The 21,591-nt window shown below is 37.0% G+C and overlaps 1 long non-coding RNA gene across 1 annotated transcript in view; it reads right to left on the bottom strand.

Moving 5' to 3' along the window:
- Positions 1–15,204: 15,204 nt before the first annotated feature.
- LOC105718021 (uncharacterized) overlaps positions 15,205–21,591 on the bottom strand; it is a 79,014-nt gene continuing 72,627 nt past the window's right edge. The window contains exons 5-7 of the long non-coding RNA XR_002479446.2: positions 18,130–18,225; positions 16,632–16,818; positions 15,205–15,321 (exon numbers count right to left, since the gene is read on the bottom strand). This is a non-coding gene — a long non-coding RNA (uncharacterized LOC105718021). The remainder of the gene's footprint in view (positions 15,322–16,631; positions 16,819–18,129; positions 18,226–21,591) is intronic.

The following is a 21,591-nucleotide window of genomic DNA, read 5'->3' as shown; positions in this document are numbered from 1 at the left end:
CTTCAGCATGTCTAGAATCCAAACACTTTCACCACCTCCACCAGCTTCAATCAGGTTCAGATCTCCATATCTCACCTGAATTATTCCAAGAGCCTTCTAGGTGGTCTCCTGCTTCCACTCCTGCCCCTTATAGTCTGTTCCAACAAAGGAGTCCGAGAGATCATTTAAGTGACTTTTCTGCCTCACTGGCTTCTCATTTGGAATAAAAATCAAACTCCTACACCTCCAATCTCTCTCCTTACCACTTTCTTCCCTCTTATCCCTCTCCAGCCACAGTGACCTACTCGGTGTTCCTTGAACCTGACAGGAGAATCCTACCTTTCTATACAGCATTTTCTCTTCTTACAACATTTTTTCTCACAGATAAATGTCCTTCTCTCACTTTCTGTAGGTTTCTGCTCAAATGCTTCCTTATCCTTGAGGCTTTCCCTGATCACCCTCTATAAAAATGGGGTGGGGGCACACAGGCACACACCTTTACTTTTAGAAAAACTATTACAGTGAGAATTCTTGACTGATTTTGTACATTCATATCAGTGTACCGCACATAAAAGATCACTTTTTAAGAATTGCTGAACTAATCCATATTTATCGTCATCTGACATACTATAGTTTTCTCTTCCTGCTGGAATGAAAACTTCAAGAACACAGAATGGTGCCTAGAGCCCAGTAATTGTCCAGTAAATACTCGGTGACTATAAATGATCTACTCTGGACTTTTAATGTGTTCCTTTTTACTAAAAGCTTAATATTAAAAGACCAGATCTTACTCAAAGGTTGTTACCACCCTCTTTCAGCAGTTCTATTAGCAAATGTCCATTGTAACTTTTTAAGATGTGTAAATAAATCGTTTTACCTCTTTTCATGCAAATAGCATAATTTTTCTTGCAAAAAAAAAATCACATTTTTGAAAGTGAGCTGAAATGAAATCGGTTTTCTGTAGACCTCCAACTTTCGCTGACAAATGGAGGTGCTAAACCATTGCTGGTGGTATGAACAGCCTGCTGTCAATCCAGCATCTATCTGTCTACATTCTATTGCTCCTTGCTTGCACAGTGTAGAAATGCTTTGAAACCTGAGAGAAGCATTATAATTATTATCTTTTGTTGGGGGGGGGTGCTCACAGTGCCAGGCATATCTGCCTACACTGCGTAGGGCAGCAGTGAAGAGGGAGGACTGTTACAGATATCATTAAAAGCCAAACCACACATTGTCATATAGATTTTCATAGATTTTCTGATTAACTCATCACAGTAATCATTTTTCCTGTAATGATATGCCGCTTTACTACACTACTATAAATAAAAACAGATAAATATAGCTCTAGGCAGCATCACATATTAACAAACTAAGCATTCTTCATGAACCAAAACTGAAAACAATTATTAAGAAGAGATGCTGACATTCTTGCCCATTCTCATCATACCTTCTCAAAGGTGCTACACTGACTATATTGGTAAATTAATTTGCCAATTAGCTAGGCACAACAGTATGACGATCTCCACTATTTCATTGTTTGGTTAAAAAGCAGACTCACCTCAATGTATCAAAAAGAAAAATGGAACAGATAGCAACATCAGAGAAAACCACTGAATGCTTTAAAAATACGGCACTTTTCCTGTATTTTAGCACTAAGACACACGAGGGATAGAAATATACTAAAGAAGAAAAGTTATGCTTTAATTAACATCCACTCTGAAATGTCAGTCTCTGAAGCAAGATGGGCAATGAAAGTAGCAGAAATAAAAAAGGGAAATATGGAAAATAAAATCCATGTGAAGTTTAATGTATGAAGCTATCTGCAAAGAAACTGATTTCTCCTTTAAATGCTTGTAACTCAGAACAATTAAGTTACCCAGTGGCCATGCTGAGGAGTTCATAGTCTAGCAATACATTGTACACAGCAAATATACAAGACAAGTTGGAGACACACAGAAATGATTTTACTCTGGATGGCCAGAAAAACTTTGACAGGGCTATGAAGAAAACTTGAAGTCAGTCAAAGGACGGAAGTAATAAGGACTAATTTTAGGCAGATAGCACAGCTAAGAATGTTTCCTAAAATCCTGAAAATTGCGCTCAACTTTCAATCCTCATTCTTATATGGCTTCATGATCTTAAAAGTCTTCAGGATCTTACAGATCTTAACAGGTATATTATAATTAAGAACTAGGAAGTGAAGAATCACTCAAAATGTTAAACCAGCTCATTGCCAGTTATGTTTCAGAAAATGTCTGTCTAGGTCAGGCGCAATGGCTCACACCTATAATCCCAGCACTTTGGGAGGCTTAGGCAGGCGGACTGCTTGAGCTCAGGAGTTCGAGACCAGCCTGGGCAACATGGCAAAACCCCATCTTTACTAAAAATACAAAAAATTAGCCAGGTATGGTGGCGCGTGCCCACAGTCCCAGCTTCTTGGGGGGCTGAGGCAGGAGGACCACTTGAGACCAGGAGATTGAGGCTGCAATGAGCCAAGACCATGCCCCAATGCACTCCAGCCTGGGTGACAAAGTGACACCTTGTCTAAAAAAAAAAAAAAAAGGTGGGGCACGGTGGCTCACACCTGTAATCCCAGCACTTTGGGAGGCCAAGGTGGGCTGATCACAAGCTCAGGAGTTCTAGACCAGCCTGGGCAATGTGGTAAAACCTCAGCTACTCAAGAGGCTGAGGCAGGAGAATCTCTTGAACCTGGGAGGTGAAGGTCACAGTGTGCCCAGATCACACCACTGCACTCCAGCCTAGCAACAAAGCAAGACTCTGTCTCAAAAAAAATAAAATAAATAAGATCTCCAAAAAGTTTTGAGAGGAAAATAATAGCTAACCTAAAAAAAGGGAAAAAAATGGTATTATTTTATAAGATGTTTCTGATACATTATAACTTGAATGGTAAATATCCTAGCTCTAAATATTGCTGTAGTTAGAATTTACACATAATGTGTTTTACTGTAATAAGAAAAACTGATATTATTTTTGGAGATGGTGATCATCATTACAAATTCACAGTATCCATTGCTCATAAACATCTAATAAATATTTAGAATACCTAGCAATGTTTTATTTTCAAAATGAGTTTCACATTCAATCATTGTAGTTAAAGATAAAAGTACCATCTTAAGAAGAATCAATATCATGAAAATGGCCATACTGCCCAAAGTAATTCATAGATTCAATGCTATCCCCATCAAGCTACCAATGACTTCCTTCACAGAATTGGAAAAAACTACTTTAAATTTCATGTGGAACCAATAAAGAGCCCACATAGCCAAGGAAATTCTAAGCAAAAAGAACAAAACTGGAGGAATCATGCTACCTAACTTCAAACTATACTACAAGGCTACAGTAATCAAAACATCATGGTACTAGTACCAAAACATATATAGAGACCAATGGAAGAGAACAGATGCTTCAGAAAAAAATGCCACACATCTACAACCATCTGATCTTTGACAAACCTGACAAAAACAAGCAATGGTGAAAGGATTCCCTATTTAATAAATGATGTTGGGAAAACTGGCTAGCCATATGGAGAAAACTGAAACTGGATCCCTTCCTTACACCTTATACAAAAATTAACTCAAGATGGATTAAAGACTTAAAAATAAGACCTAAAACCATAAAAACCCTAGAAGAAAACCCAGGCAATACCATTCAGGACACACGCATTGGCAAACACTTCATGAATAAAACACCAAAAGCAATGGCAACAAAAGCTAAAATTGACAAATGGGATCTAATTAAAGAGCTTCTGCACAGCAAAAGAAACAATCACCAGAGTGAACAGGCAATTTACAGAATGGGAGAAAATTTTTGCAATCTCTCCATTCAACAAAGGGCTAATATCCAGAATCTACAGAGAACTTAAATTTACAAAAAAAAAAAAAAACCCTCATCAAAAAGTGGGCAAAGGATATGAACAGACATTTCTCAAAAGAAGACATTTATGCAGCCAACAAACATATGGAAAAAAAGCTCATCATCACTGGTCATTAGAGAAATGTGAATCAGAACCACAATGAGATACTATCTCAGGCCAGTTAGAATGACTATCATTAAAAAGTCAGGAGACGACAGATGCTAGAGAGGATGTGGAGAAATAGAAACACTTTTACACTGTTGGTGGGAGTGTAAATTAGTTCAACCATTGGCAATTCCTCAAGGATCTAGAAATAGAAATACTATTTGACCCAGCAATCCCATTACTGAGTATATATCCAAAGAAGTATAAATCATTCTATTACAAAGACAGATGCACACATGTTCATTGCAGCACTGTTCACAATAGCAAAGACTTGGAACCAACCCAAATGCCCATCAACAATAGACTGGATAAAGAAAATTTAGCATACATACACCATGGAATACTATGAGCCATAAAAAAGGATAAGTTCATGTTCTTTGCAGGGACATGGATGAAGCTGGAAAACAACATTCTCAGCAAACTAACACAGGAACAGAAAACCAAATACTGCATGTTCTCATTCATAAGTGGAAGTTGAACAATGAGAACACATGGACACAGGGAGGAGAACATCACACACTAGTGCTTCTTGGGGAGTAGGGGGCTAGGGGAGGGATAGCAGGGGGTGGGGGATAGGGGAGGGATAGCTTTAGGAGAAATAGCTAATGTAGATGATGGGGTGATGGATGCAGCAAACCACTATGGAACATGTATACCTATGTAACATTCTGCACATGTACCCCAGAACTGAAAGTATGAAAAAAATTAAATAAATGTATCATCAACTCCTGTTAGCTTATAATGTATTTAATTTGCCTCTTCTATATTAAAAAGAGAAAAAATACAACTAAAATAAAAAAGTAAATTTGAAAACATTTCTGAACTAAAAAAGTTAAATTCAAAGTAGTAGTGGGAGGATCCAAGATGGCCGAATAGGAACAGCTCTGGATTGCAGCTCCTAGCAAAAACACAGAGGGTGAGTGATCACTGCATTTCCAAACAAATTTTTACTGCCCACAGATAAGGAGATTCCCAGGCAGAAAAGCACCACGAGTCTCCAGCATGGCTGTTTCAGCCGGCGCAGCAGGTCTCCACACAAAAACTCACACAAATCCAGGTGCCGTTTCAACTGGCGACTGGAACGCCTGGGAGACAGAGTTGCCCGTTCAACTGAAAAAAAAGGGGGCTGAAACAGGGAGCCAGGTGATCTGGCTCAGATGGTCCCACCCCCACAAAAACCAGCAATCTGAAACGCTCTGGATTGAGAGTTTCACAGCAAGCACAGCTGAACCCAGGACGGTCCAGCTCTGTTGGGGGAAGGGCATCCACCATTACCAAGGCAGTCCACCATTACCAAGGCAGTCCACCATTACCAAGGCAATCTGCCATTACCAAGGTGGTCCGCCAATACCAAGGTGGTCCACCATTAGACAGACAATCCACCATTACAGAGACAGTCCACCATTACCAAGGCAGTCCGCCATTACTGAGGTAGACCACCATTACCAAGGCAGTTCTAACTATACCCCTATAAACAAAACTGCAAGAAAGTTCACATAGCAGCTGGGCAGAGCCCACGGCAGCTCAGCAACGCCTCTGCTGGCAGACTGTGACTAGGCTACCTTCTCACTGGGCAGGGCATCTCTGAAAAAAGGCAGCAGAATGACAGGAACTTATAAATAAAGCCCCAGTTTCCCAGGACAGAGCATCTGGGAAAAAAAGGTGGTTATGTGTTCCTCTGCAGCAGACTTAACCATAACTAACTGCCCAGCAGCTCTGAACAGAACAACAGAGCTCATAGCTCAGCACTTGAGCTCCTATAAGGGACAGATCGCTTCCTCAAGCAGCTCCCCAAGCCCTGTATAACCAAAGAGATACCTCATAAAGGAGAGCTCAGGCTAACATCTGGCGGGTATCCTTCTGGGACAAAGATAACAAAAGAAGAAACTGGTAGCAACCCTTACTGTTCTGCACTTGCTGCAGGTGATACTCAGGCAAGCAGGGCCAGGAGTGGACCTCCAGGAGTCCTGCAGCAGGGGGAGCTGACTGCTAGAAGAAAAAGTAAGAAATAGAAAGAAATAACTTCATCAACAACAAAAAGGACATCCTCAGAGACCCCATCTGAAAGTCACCAACTACAAAGACCACAGGTAAATAAATCCACAAGATGGGAAGAAACCAGTGCAAAAAGGATGAAAACACCCAAAACCAGAATGCCTCTCCTCCTCCAAGGGATCACAACTCTTCACCAGCAAGGGAACAAGGCTGGATGGAGAATGAGTCTGATGAACTGACAGAAACAGGCTTCAGAAGGTGGGTAATAAGAAACTTCTCTGAGCTAAAAGATCATGTTCTAACCCAATACAAAGAAACTAAGAACCTTGAAAAAATGTTTGACAAAATGCTAACAAGAATAAACAGCTTAGAGAGGAATACAAATGAATTGATAGAGCTGAAAAACACAACATGGCAACTTCATGAAGCATACACAAGTTGCAATAGCTGAATCTACCAAACAGAAGAAAGGCCATCAGAGACTGAAGAATAACTCAATGAAATAACATGAGAAGGCAAGATTAAAGAAAAAAGAGTAAAAAGAAATTAACAAAGCCTCCAAGAAATATGGGACTATGTGAAAAGACCTCATCTATGTTTGATAAGTGTACCTAATTGTGATGGAGAGAATGAATCCGAGCTGGAAAACACTTTTCAGGATATTTTTCAGGAGAACTTCCCCAACCTAGCAAGGCAGACCAATATTCAAGTCCAGGAAATACAGAGAACACCACAAAGTTATTCCTCAAGAAGAGCAACCCCAAGGCACATAATCATCAGATTCACGAGGTTGAAATGAAGGAAAAAATGCTAAGGGCAGCCAGAGAGAAAGGTCGGGTTACCCACAAAGGGAAGCCCATCAGACTCACAGCAGATCACTCAGCAGAAACCCTACAAGCCAGAAGAGAGTGGGGGCCAATATTCAACATCCTTAAAGAAAAGAACTTTCAATCCAGAATTTCATATCCAGCCAAACTAAGCTTCATAAGCGAAGGAGAAATAAAATCCTTTATGAACAAGCAATTACTCAGAGATTTCATCACCACCAGGCCTGCTTTACAAGAGCTCCTGAAAGAAGCACTAAACATAGAAAGGAACAACCAGTAACAGCCACTCCAAAAACAATGGTAAAGAGCATCAACACAATGAAGAAACTGCATCAACTAATGGAGAATACAACCAGCTAGCATCAAAATGGCAGGATCAAATCCACACATAACCTTAAATGTAAATGGACTAAATGCCCCAATCAAAGGACACAGACTGGCAAATTGGATAAAAAGTCAAAACCCATTGGTGTGCTGTATCTGGGAAACCCATCTCACATGAGAAGATACACATAGGCTCAAAATAAAGGGATGGAGGAAGATCTACCAAGCAAATGCAGAGCAATTAAAAAAAAAAAAGCAGGAGTTGCAATCCTAGTCTCTGATAAAATAGACTTTAAAGCAACAAAGATCAAAAGAGACAAAGAAGGACATTACATAATGGTAAAAAGATAAATGCAACAAGAAAAGCCAACAATCCTAAATATATACGTGCCCAATACAGGGGCACCCAGATATATAAAGCAAGTTCTTAATGACCTACAAAGAGACTTAGACTCCCACACAATAATAGTGGGAGACTTTAACACTCCACTGTCAATATTACACAGATCAATGAGACAGAAGATTAATAAGGATATCCAGGACTTGAATGCAGACCTGGACCAAGCAAACCTAATAGACATTTACAGAACTCTCCACCCCAAATTCACAGAATATACATTCTTCTCAGAACCGCATGGCACCTAATCTAAAATTGACCACATAATTGGAAGTAAATCACTCCTCAGCAAGTGGAAAACAGAAATCATAACAGTCTCTTAGACCACAGCACAATCAAATTAGAACTCAGAATTCAGAAACTAACTCAGAACCACACAACTTCATGGAAACTGAACAACTGGCTCTTGAATGCTGACTGGATAAACAATGAAATGAAGGCAGAAATAAAGATGTTCTTCGAAACCAATGGGAATGAAGACATGACATACCAGAATCTCTGGGACACATTTAAAGCAGTATCTAGAGGAAAATTTATAGCAATAAATGCCCACTTGAGAAGCAAGGAAAGATCTAAAATCGACACCCTGTCATCAAAATCGAAAGAGCTAGAGGAGCAAGATCAAAAAAACTCAAAACCAGCAGAAGACAAGGAATAACTAAGATCAGAGCAGAACTAAAGGAGACAGAGACACAAAAAACTCTTCAAAAAATCAATAAATCCAAGAGCTGGTTTTTTGAAAAGATCAACAAAATAGACCACTAGCCAGATTAATAAAAAAGAAAAGAGAGAAGAATCAAATAGGTGCAATAAAAAACAATAAAGGGGATATCACCACAGATTCCACAGAAATACAAACCACCATCACAGATTACTACAAACAATTCTATGCACATAAACCAGTAAACCTGGAAGAAATGGATAAATTCCTGGACACTTACACCCTCCCAAGCCTGAACCAGGAAGAAGTAAAGAATCTGAATAGACCAATAACAAGGGCTGAAGTTGAGGCAGCAATTAATAGCTTACCAACCAAAAAAAGCCCAGATCCAGATGGGTTCACAGCTGAATTCTACCAGACATATAAAGAAGAGCTGGTACCACTCCTTCTGAAACTATTCCGAACAATCCAGAAAGAGGGAATCCTCCCCAAATCATTTTATGAGACCAACATCATCCTGATAGCAAAACCCAGCAGAGACTCAACAAGAAAAGAAAACTTCAGGCCAATATCCATAGATGCAAAAATCTTCAATAAAATGCTGGCAAACCGATGGCAACAGCACATCAAAAAGCTTATCCACCATGATCAAGTAGGCTTCATCCCAAGGATGCAAGGCTGTTTCAACATACGCAAGTCTGTAAATCTAATTCACCACATAAACAGAACCAAAGACAAAAACCACATGATTATCTCAATTGATGCAGAGAAGGCCTTTGACAAAATTCAACAGCCCTTTATGCTAAAAACCCTCAATAAACTAGGTATCAATGGAATGTATCTCAAAATAATAAAAGCTATTTATGACAAACCCACAGCCAATATCATACTGAATGGGCCAAAACTGGAAGCACTCCCTTTGAAATCTGGCACTAGACAAGGATGCCCTCTCTCACCACTCCTATTCAGTATAGTATTGGAAGTTCTAGCCAGAGCAATCAGGCAAGAAAAAGAAATAAAGCATATTCAATTAGGAAAGGAGGAAGTAAAATTGTCTCTATTTGCAGACAACATGATTGTATATTTAGAAGACCCTATCATCTCAGCCCAAAATCTCCTGAAACTGATAAGCAACTTCAGCAAAGTCTCAGGATACAAAATCGATGTGAAGAAATCACAAGCATTCCTATACACCAATAACACATTAAAGAGAGCCAAATCAAGAATGAACTGCCATTCACAATTGCTAAGAGGAGCATAAAATACCCAGGAATACAACTAACAAAGGATATAAAGGACCTCTTCAAGGAGAACTACAAACCACTGCTCAATGAAATAAGAGAGGACACAAGCAGATGGAGAAACATTCCATGTTCATGGCTAGGAAGAATCAATATTATGAAAATAGCTATACTACTCAAAGTAATTTAGAGAATCAACGCGATCCCCATCAAGCTACCAATGACCTTCTTCATAGAACTGGAAAAAAACACCTTAAACTTCATATAGAACCAAAAGAGAGCCTGCATAGCCAAGTCACTTCTAAGCAAAAAGAACAAAGCTGGAGGCATCATGCTACCTGACTTCAAACTATACTACAAGTCTATAGTAATCAAAACAGCATGGTACTGGTACGAAAACAGAGATATAGACCAATGGAACAGAACAGAGGCCTCGGAGGGAGTGCCACACATCTACAATGATCTGATCTTTGACAAACCTCACAAAAATGAGCAATGGGGAAAGGATTCCCTGTTTAACAAATAGTGTTGGGAAAACTGGCTAGCAATGTGCAGAAAGCAGAAACTGTACCCCTTCCTGACACCTTACACTAAAATTAACTCCAGATGGATTAAAGACTTAAACATAAGACCTAACACCATAAAAACCCTAGAAGAAAATCTAGGAAAAACCATTCAGGACATAGGCATAGGCAAGGACTTCATGACTGAAACACCAAAAGCATTGGCAACAAAAGCCAAAATAGACAAATGGGATCTAATTAAACTCCAGAGCTTCTGCATAGCAAAAGAAACAATCATTAGAGTGAACTGGCAACCAACAGAATGGGAAAAAATGTTTGCAGTCTACCTATCTGACAAAGGACTTATATCCAAAATCTACAAAGAACTAAAACAGATTTACAAGAAAAAAACAAACAACTCCATTCAAAAGGGGGCAAAGGATATAAACACTTTTCAAAAGAAGACATATATGAGGTCAACAAATATATGAAAAAATGCTCATCATCACTGGTCATTAGAGAAATGCAAATTAAAATTACATTGAGATACCATCTCATGCCAATTAGAATGGTGATCATTAAAAAATCGGGAGACAACAGATGCTGGAGAGGATGTATAGAAATAGGAACACTTTTACACTGTTGGTGGGAGTGTAAATTTGTTCAACCATTGTGGAAGACAGTGTGGCAGTTCCTCAAGGACCTAGAAATAGAAATTCCATTTGACCCAGCAATCCCATTACTAGGTATATATCCAAAGGATTATAAATCGTCCTTATAGTAATAAGGACACATGCACACAAATATTCATTGCAGCACTGTTTACAATAGCAAAGACTTGGAACCAACCCAAATGCCCATTGATGATAGACTGGACAGGGTAAATGTGGCACATATATGCCATGGAATACTATGCAGCCATAAAAAACAATGAATTCGTGTCCTTTGTAAGGACATGGATGAGCCTGGAAACCATCATTCTCAGCAAACTGACACCGGAACAGAGAATCAAGCACTGCATCGTCTCACTCATAGGCGGGTGTTGAACAGTGAGAACACATGGACACAGAGAGGGGAGCATCACACACTGAGGTCTGTGGGTGTGGGGACTAGGGGAGGGACAGTGAGCGGTAGGGAAATGGGGAGGGATAACATGGGGAGCAATGCCAGATATAGGTGATAGGGATAGAGGCAGCAAACCACATTGCCATGTATGTACCTGTGCAACAATCCTGCATGTTCTTTACATGTACCCCAGAACCTAAAATGCAATAAAATATATATATACGTATATTTTTTTTTAAAAAAAGAAAGTTTAAAAAAAAAAAAAGGAAGTAGAGAGTCAAATGGGAGTTACCCGAGGCTGGGGTAGGGGAGGGGAACAGGGAAAGGGAAGACGTTAGTCAGCAGGTATGAAGTTACAAAGGAGGAAAAGTTCTAGTGTTCTGTTGCACAGTAAGGTGACTACAGTTAATAATAATGTATTATATATTTCAAAATAGCTAAAATGAGGATTTTAAGTGTTCTCACCATAAGGAAGTAATATTTGAAGGATTTGCTAATCACTCTGATTTGATTATTCCACAATGTATACATGTATAGACACATCACATTATACCCCATTAACATAAACATGTGGTATTTGTCAAAAAAAAAATAGATTTAAAAATAAAAATAAACATTCCTGGTCACATTTTTATGTAAAAAGAAAAGTCTTAAACGCCAATAAGAAAACAAAAACAAAATAATTCACTGAAGTGACTAAAATTATTTCCTTAAATATCAGGAACTGTATCAGAAATAATCACACAGGAAAAACTTTAAGATATAATGTAGGAATTGATCAAAAATTTTTAAATAAAAACTGCTTGGGAGAATGAGGCAGGAATATTGCTTGAACCCGGGAGGTGGAGGTTTCCGTGAGCTGAGATGGCACCATTGCACTCTAGCCTGAGGCAACAAGAGCAAAACTCCATCTAAAATAATAAAACACACACACACAGTCTGGCCAAAACCTTTCCTCTACTGAAAATACACAAATAAGCCAGTGAGAATAGATTGTTTCACATGTCCTCTATTAAGTCAAATTCGCATCTTCTTACTTTTAAATATGCCAACAAAGTTAGATTTTAAATAATTACTAATATTTATACACAAATAATAAATTTTAAAAATAATTTCCTCTGGGTATGGAACATGAATAGCATTTACTTTTTATGAAAGAATTAGTGGAAAACAACTTTAGAAAAATAAATTTGAAAACAAAGTCTCTACCTGTTACATCACCTATAAAACTGAAATGTATGCTAAAATATATTTGTAATGGTAATTACATATAATTTTAATGGTTGTATTCTTTTCACCTACCTCCTCCAGGCTAAAAAGAACTTCTCCAATTCATGCATCAAAAACTACAGAAATCCCTCCAGCTGAGGCAGCTGATAGCTGCCTAGAAAGATGATATGATTTATTTCATAATTTCTTAGAAATTCAAACATACCAAATAAAAATTCTTTCTGTTACTTGAATTTTCCAAATGGCTTTTCTGAATTTAACTTGCATGTTTTCCTTGCTCCCTAAGCAAAGGTCAAGTATTCATTTCTTCCATTAAGATTTGTTTTTTCCTCCTGTGCTTTAATTCAAATGTCAGTTATACATTTACTATTCAGTTAAAAAGAAAAACATTTTTGCCAGATATACTAATGTGAGTGGGGTGTAAAGAAGAGGAGGCAATTCATATAGACAAGTTTCCAAGATGTATGTTTGTGCAGATAAGAGGGGAGGGCAGTAACTAGGATGGAGGGTTATTTTAAAATAGGATATCATTTCTTCAAATTTTAGAGCTAACTGCTCCACCATAAATAATTACTCTATGCCAAATCCTAGCAAGATATGCAGAGAAGTGAAGATCTAGTAAGATTCCCTGGATTTTCGCTACCCTATGCCCTCTGAAATACTGCTAAAATACTGTCAATCTAGAGAGCCTCATTCTGAAAGCACACACAACAGCTTCTCAAGTTACAGTCTCACCAACCAACACCTCTACAATAAAATTAAAGGAAAAGAAAAATCCAAGGACACACTTCCCATGTCCTCTCTCTAACTCCCCAGTCTATCAGTTGGTCATGGTCTACCTTCCCACCACTATGAAGCCAACTACACATATAATTTCACTAAGGTTTTATTTGTAATTATTTTTCTAAGAGTACTTATTTCTTTTTTTTTTTTTTTGAGACCAAGGTTCTCTCTCATCAACAAGGCTGGAGTGCAGTGGCACAGTCTCCGCTCACTGTACCCTCTGCCTCCCGAGTTCAAGTGATTCTCCTGCCTCAGCCTCCCAAGTAGCTGGGATTACAGGTGCCCACCACCACACCAGCTAACTTTTGTATTTTTAGTAGAGATGGGGTTTCACCATTTTGGCCAGGCTGATCTTGAACTCCTGACCTCAGGTGATCTGCCCACCTTGGCCTCCTAAAGTGCTGGGATTATAAGCATGAGCCACTGCACCTGACCAAGAGTCTGTATTCCTTTCACTACTTTAATCCAGCAAATATCCAAGGCTACCTAAAGTATTTCTTCAAATGGTCAATTTTTACATTCCAGAAGAGAAATTAGAAATAATCAAAATTAATTTACACATGAAGATCTTTGTGAAATGCAACTAAAACCCAACAGACATCAGCTGTCTATAATATAAGACTAACTCAGCAACACTGGGAATGGATTCTAGAAAGGTGTTATAGATTATTCAGGAAAAGCAAAACAAGCACAAATTAAACTCAAAATTTTTAATCTGAGTACAGAATTTGTTATTTTTACACTAAGAAATTCTTTAAACTCTATGTAATAGATATTTTTCAGTCAAATTAACTACAAAAGACACTTACCTTTCTTTTTTTAGCTTTGTTTGTGCTATACTTTGGAAAGAGGTAGGAAAAGCTATTTCTGCAGCAACAGACAACATGGACCAGGGGACCTTCTTTTCCTAAACTCAAACCTGATGCCGCAGCCAGGACTAATGTGATGGTTTCAATTATTAAAGTCTATTTTCCCAAGTAACCTCTGATAATGAATCCACTCAAAATAGTTTTAATCTACAAGGTAAAGATTAAGGCAGCTTAATTTCCTTTCAGAAGCATGAGAATGTAACGAATCCAAGTTATTTTCTTGTTTTACACACAAAAACGACCTTGCAAATTTTAGCAACCTATAGAAAAATTTACACTTAGTTTTTCAAAAACTTTACCATTATTCTACATACAATAAGTTGATATCATAATATAATTCTCTACCCAAGAAAGGAGAGAGGGCAACTGAATCTCAGGAACAAAATCAAAATGTCAGGCCATGTTAAAATGAATACAGATCTTAATTATAAGGATTATACTTATATAACCAAGAAAGAGGCAAATTTGAATATTTCTGTTGCAAAAATAAGCATAATGTTTTAAATATATTTTGGACATTGTGTCAGAAATAAGAATATTATGTTTTCTCTGAGTACTGTAATTATGCAGAATCGTGTTTTATATATCAAGAAGGATGAATGAAAACTGCTATATACTGCATGACATTGCTTTTTATGAAAGATATTCTTAATACAACCTTAAAGATCACTACAATTCCATTTAAAAAAGAAATGCATTAGGAAAAAGTTGGTAACTTATTTAAGTACAGAAAAATAAAAGATAGAGAAAAGAAATAAAGTTCAAATCAAGTTCAATCAATCTATGTATAACTCTATTGTGATGAAAAATAAAACCCAAAAGTTTGTACTATTGACCCACTGTGCTCAACTACTTTCTCAAAGCATAAAATGGCCAAATTCAAGAATAATTAACTTATCTAATCAAAAAGTAATTATAAAAAGAGAGTGAATGTATTAAAACCAGGGTCATAACAGCAAAATATCAACTAATCCATCAAAGAACATTAGGTCACAGGATACTTTTTCCAGGCTCTTGATGTTTAACTAAATCTTCTCAAAATTTGCCTAGTCATGTGTTAAATTAGTGGTGAGAGAAAAAAAAAAAATCAACTTCCATAGTAAAAGATTAAATGACTATGGGGAACAATATTTTTCAACCATGTCTACAATCAGCCACAGTGACCTTTTTTCATATTATGAACAAACCAGCCCCTCCCTCCAAGAAAGCCTACTTTTTTGTCACTAAGGGTAAAAAGATACGCACCATAATAATGTTTAATGACACTAATTATGACTTGGCTTACCCGTGGAATTCCAGAGCCACAGGCATATGCAGCAAATATCTTTACCAGGCAAACTGCGAGAGAGGCAAAACTGAAAGCCCAGAAGATGTATGTTATGCAGTTCATGATTTAAGAACCAGGACCCTAAAAAGAAAATAATTCAAAAGTATTAATTTTAATTTACATTGTACCTCTAATGCAAATGCTTGCGGTAAGAAACTTCAGTAAATGGCCAGGCATGGTGGCTCACACTTGTAATCCCAGCATTTTGGAAGATGTAGGTGGGTGGATTACCTGAAGTCAGGAGTTTGACCTGGTGATCAAACTAGCCTGGCCAACATGGTAAAACTCCATCGCTACTAAAAATACAAAAATTAGCCCAGCATGGTGGCACACACCTGTAATACCAGCTACTTGGGAGGCTGAGGCAGAAGAATCACTTGAACCCGGAGGCGGACGTTGCAGTGAGCCGAGATTGTGCCACTGCACTCCAGCCTGGGTGACAGAGTGAGACTCCATCTCAAAAAAAGAAAGAAAGAAAGAAAGAAAGAAACTTCAGTAAAATGTGTAAAAGTCTCCTAGTTTATTTCCACAATAGTAAAAGCTTTATATGAACAAAATATTTAAGTAGAATCCAAAAATTAATGCCTCTATATACCAAGGAGCCTTGAGGCCATTTAATCTTTTTCCTAATCCCTAAAGTCTTGTTACCAAGACAACTCAGGTATACTTCAACCTCTGCCTACAAACGATTTTTTGGAAACAGAGGTGGGAATAAATTGCATCAGCATTCAGATTTCATTCTGCTGCAAATTTCCAGATCATTAAATTAAACTCAATTCAATTAAGCCAGGTGAGAAACAGCATACTCCTCATCTTACCGCAACTTTTTAGCTCTGAAGTTCAGCTAAAACAAAATTTAAAAAATACATCTATATGTCATCATGTAAAAAATACATATATAACACCCTAAGTTCTAGAATGTTCTTTGTAGATCACAGTACATGAATTATTTAAATGCTGTTATGCCACAAATAATCTCTGATTTTCTTCAATGTATCTCTACTTAGAAAGTTGATTTTACTAAATTATCTGATAATCATACTTTCATAATTTAAACTTCCCAATCTTGGTAATATATTAGTTTTAATAACTTGATTTCTGAGTAACTTTACACAGATGCTACTGCAGTAACTGTCACTTCTTTTCTACTACAGCTTAAATATATTTGCATCACAATCCAGTGAATTTGTTATATGACTACGTAGTTAACTAATACAAAAGCTTCTTGAAACAATACTGCACTTAATTCATTCTTGCTGCAATGTGTTGAGGGTGGATCCATTTAATGTGGATGCAATCATCTAATATGTAATTAGTTCTATAAACAAATGAATTGGAAACATTTTTGCTTTATCAGTTATTAATTCATCTTGAGACAAAGCAAGACTTACCTCTAACAGACCTGTGATTAATTCTGCCCATGTTTTCCATTATGGACATTTATCCCTCTCTTCAAATGTTGTTTCATTAGATCCCCAACAGCACCGTTCGAGGTTGTACCACAACGCATTAAGGCAAATGCCCACCTTTAGGCCAGTCATCCAGTCAGCAGCAATGTCTATTAATCCGGTCAACACCCTGTAAAAATATGCTGGAGATGGTTAAAAAATAAGTCAACTTTTTGGGAGTTGAGAACAATCTAGTTAAAAGATGAGTGGAAAGCAGGAGACTCCTAACTAAAGGGTAATTTAAGAACTACATATAAAGTTAAGATTTTTACATTTCAGTTATAAATGTATATTATATTTTAAAACTGAAAAGAGTTATTTTTTACAAAATTTCTATCTTTGTTTGGAATTTTAAAAAGCTTCATCATTCAAATTAATTGTGATTCAAAAAACAGTGTTAAAAGATACTGAAATATCTTCAAAAGACAACTACTTGGCAGGAAGTTCTGAAACCTACTTTTCAATCCATAACTTGATTAACAGACTTAAAAATGATATCAATCTCATTAAAATTTAATGTCCATTAGAAATAATTATCAAAACTCATAGGATTCATATTTATAGTTTTTTCTTAAATTACAGAAAACCATATATCAAGATTATTTTACTGTGAGAATATAAAAAATACACAAATGTATGGTCAAATCTGGGTCCTTCTTATATAAAAAGATCAGTGGGTTACATACACAGAGGCCATAAAATTATTATGCACGCCAATTAGAATTATCAGTACTTCCCTCTATTCTCTACAAAAATTTTAATTTTGTGGTCTTCTGAGCATAATCCTCCATCATGGAAGCTGAAAGTGATTATAACAGGGCTTAATATTTGTTTTCAGGTCCTCAACAGCTGTTTCTTAAAATCTCATACATTGGGACTTTGTAGCCATGCTGTATAGCAGGGTGATGAAGGGGATAGGGTCTTGAGCCAGACAGCTTTAATTCAAATCCTGGCTTAGCCACTTACTAAGCTGTATGACCTTAATCAGACTAACTTACTTTTCTTCTGCTTCAGTCCCCTCTCTGAAAATTAGTGATAATGACAGCACTGATGCCATAGGATTGCCGTGAGGTTTAAATACATGTAAAGTTTTTAGAATGGTGTATAACACATAGGAAGCACTCAATACATATTGGCTATTTATTATGTTAACATCAAAAGATACTTTATTGATCATCTGATCCAAACCACTTATTTTACAAAGATAGAAACTGAGCCCGGAAAGATCAGCCAAGCTGGATAAACACATAAAGTGACAGAGCCAAGACTAGACTTGGAAGCCACCTGCTTCCTAGTCTTATATTTAAGAAGATTTTTGGAAGAAGAGAAACAAATGCTTTTTAAAATCCAACAGTACCTGAAAAAAAAATTGAGGGAATGAGGGAAGAACGATTTATACTTCTGTTAATTAAAAAAAGATTGCTGGAAAAAATTTCTTTACCTGATGCCAATCCTGTTAGTGTTACTACTAGCCATCCTAACCACACATCATACAAACTTTTTGTCATTTCCCATGCTGATTCTTTTTGCTGTTGATCTGAAATTAGAAACGTTTATGCTTCATTTTTCAAACTATGAGAAGTCACAATTCTAGAATTTAGCAATTTTTTTCATTTACCATACATAGAACAGTAATTTCTGAACTAAACAATGGAACAGGTAAGTCTGGGGCAAAATCACTACATTATAGACAGTTATTACACCTGTAAACCAGAAGACAAGTCTTTACCCAAGATCTGCATTTTATTTTTATTAAAAAGTTTTTCTTTTAATAGATGAGGTAGGGCCTTGCTATGTTGGCCAGGCTGGTCTTGAACTTCTGAGCTCAAGTGATCTACCCACCTTGGCCTCCAAAGTGCTGGGATTACAAGTGTGAGCCACCGTGCCCAGCCAAGATCTACATTTTAATAAGCACCTTGAGATGAGTGCAAAGGGTCCACAAACAACATAAAATCTGACTTATTGTTTTAAATTGAATCAAATTTGAACTTCAATTGGTATACATAACTATCTTTTATATATGTCTTTGTAAGACAATATGGTTTGAATTGTCTGTCATTTGCTCGTCCTAGCAGTTAGGTGGATTATAATGTTCTTTAAAAGATAGGATCTGTGTATAATAATGCCATACCCATAAATACAATGTGTTATAGAATAATCATGTGGACAAAGGGATCCCCCGCCGAAAACTTATAGGCCTTTTAATAGGTAGGTTTGGAGAGCTCCAATCCCATTGGTAGACTCCAGAGGCTCTTTCTTTACTGCATAAGGCAAAAGTGTCCTTTACTGGATATAGTGTAGGAAGTTAGGAGATTAACAAGAGAGTAATAGATTTGATCCAGATCTCACTCTACTAAAACACAAAAAGGTAAGTCTCACCTCTCTAAGAATGTACTTCTAAACCTATCCCTAACTAGTCCATATCTCCTCTGTTCTACTAGGATTGTTGCTTTAAAAAGCCATATTCTCAGCCCAGGACTTCAGTGCTTAACTGTTCTGAAGAAGGGCTGCAGCTGGAATTCAATGGCCCAGTCTATTTCAAGCACTGGGTCTATTCGAAGTCACAATGCTCCATTAAAATGACTCAGTAAGTTCTAAGTTGAACGTGGCAATTTTACTCCTTCTACCTTATAAACAACCAAATACAGATATTGGCCATTATTTAGAATTAAAAATAGGTTATTTCTTTCAAAAATAATAACTAAACTCCATGTTGCTTTTCCTCAATAAAAACAAATGTGATGTGTAAGAAAGCATGATAATATTAAGTTATTTTCTGACTGAGTCACTGCTGTTTTCTTTATATAATTCCTTACACAGAACCACAGTCAGGTCACTTAAGTAGTTGCTTGATAGTGTACCAAGTAAAAAGCTGTATGTATAGAGAATTCAATCATCATTGTTCCTAACAAAAATCTGGGAATCATTTAAATGTTCGTCAATATAGCATTATATAAATAAATTGCAGTATACCTATGTAATGAAAATTCTGCAGCAATTAAGAAAGAATGAGATAGATGTAGTGTTATGCAGGAAAAAAGCAAGATAGCTAGAAGTATGATAAAAGACAGGAATATAAATATATATCCTTGTATTTTTAAAAATCAGAAGATAAACCATAAAGTTAAAAATGTAAATTATTATAAAAGGAAGAAGACAATAGGTTGGATGGGACAGAGGTAGAAACTAGACTTCTTTGAACATCCCTGTTTTGCACATTTAACTTTGGAGCCATGGAAATATTGCATATATTTATAAAGAAACAAAACTAAATCTAAAAAGCAAACCTTAAAAATTGAAATAAAATTAAATGAATCGAAGGTGCACTTAACTGGTAACATAATGACACAGAAGAAACTATCCCAAGGGACTTCACAGCAAAGTAATTTGTATGTATAACTGTGGTGGAATAAATAAAGGACAGGCCAGACACAGCAGCTCACACCTGTAATCTCTGCATTTTGGAAGGCAAAGGCAGGAGGATTGTTTGAGGTCAGGAGTTTCAGACCAGCCTGGGTAACATAGCAAGACCCAGTCTCTTTAATAAATAAATAAATAAATAGCGAGGCATGGTGGTGTGCACCTGTAGTCCAAGTTACCTGGGACGCTGGAAGCAGATTACCTAAAATTTTTCAATAGACATATTACTGGTGATGGTGTTGGTACTGTTATTTTGACAGTGTTGTATGTGTGTATTGTGGGATAAATGAAATGACTGTTTGTGATATTCAGATTTTTGGCATGACTTCAAAGGAAATGCAGATTTCAGAACTAGAGGTTTAGCCCTATAGTTATTAATTTAAATTAGAAGAGTCATATAAACTTAGGAGGCTAGAAACAATAGCCAACCCAGAAGTAATAAGTACCACCTAGTGCCCAGATTGTACCTATATTATATTTTTCTTCAATGGAATCAGAGCTCCTTGGAAAAATGGTTGATTCCAGCTTTGCTGCAGGAAATGTCTATGATGAATTGGGACTAGGATTAGGATTATTTAAGGACATGACAGAGGACACAGATAGCAAACTAAATAAGCTCCCACTAATCTAAAATGAATAACATGAACATCAATAAGGATAACTGTGATTGTTAAAACACGCATATACTTAAATCCATAAAAAACACAAATATACTTAAATCTATGAGTCCATGAAGACACAGAAACAAACAACGACCAAACGAGCAAAAAAATCTCATTGGTCAACTTTGAGGATGCTAAGGAACCTAGTATTTCAAGATGTCTCCCTTTCCTGTACCATCTGTCCTTCAGGGAATCCAAATGGTTGATGCGGGGTAAACTATCTGTAGAAATATGCAAGCTAATAAGTAAAAAAGGAACAACAATTAAACTGCAACCATTTTGTAAAATACCAAAAAAGTAATATTTCAAATTATAGAATGTCAATTTGCTTCAAAAGAATCTGGGGTAGGAAGGCTACCTACCAGTATAACAAAAAAGTTCACAGAAAAAAAAAGAATTAGGTTGGGCATATGCACTGACATAGAAAGACTTTAAAACTTAATGTAGGCCAGGCACAGTGGCTCCCACCTATAATCCCAGCACTTTGGAAGGCCGAGACAGGCGGATCACTTGAGGCCAAGAGTTTGAGACCAGCCTGGTCAACATGGCAAAACCCCATCTCTAATAAAACTACCAAAATTAGCCAGGCATGGCAGTGCACACCTGTAATCCCAGCTACTTGGGAGGCTGAAGCATGAGAACTGCTTGAGCCTGAAAGGCGGAGGTTGTAGGGAGTCGAGATCACACGACTGCACTTCAGCCTGGACAACAGAGGGAGTCTACTCAAAAAAAAAAAATAATAAAGAATGTTATAAGAACAATAGAATATAAATGTGTGGAATTTTCCAGCTTTAAAAAATTTTGTTTATATAAGCATGGAT

This window comes from Aotus nancymaae, unplaced genomic scaffold (assembly GCF_030222135.1).
Source record: "Aotus nancymaae isolate 86718 unplaced genomic scaffold, 86718_ANA_hifiasm-v0.15.2.pri h1tg000003l, whole genome shotgun sequence".
Lineage (NCBI taxonomy): Eukaryota > Metazoa > Chordata > Mammalia > Primates > Aotidae > Aotus > Aotus nancymaae.
The sequence above is the reverse complement of the archived record's forward strand: the minus strand, read 5'-3'. Positions and strand labels throughout refer to the sequence as shown.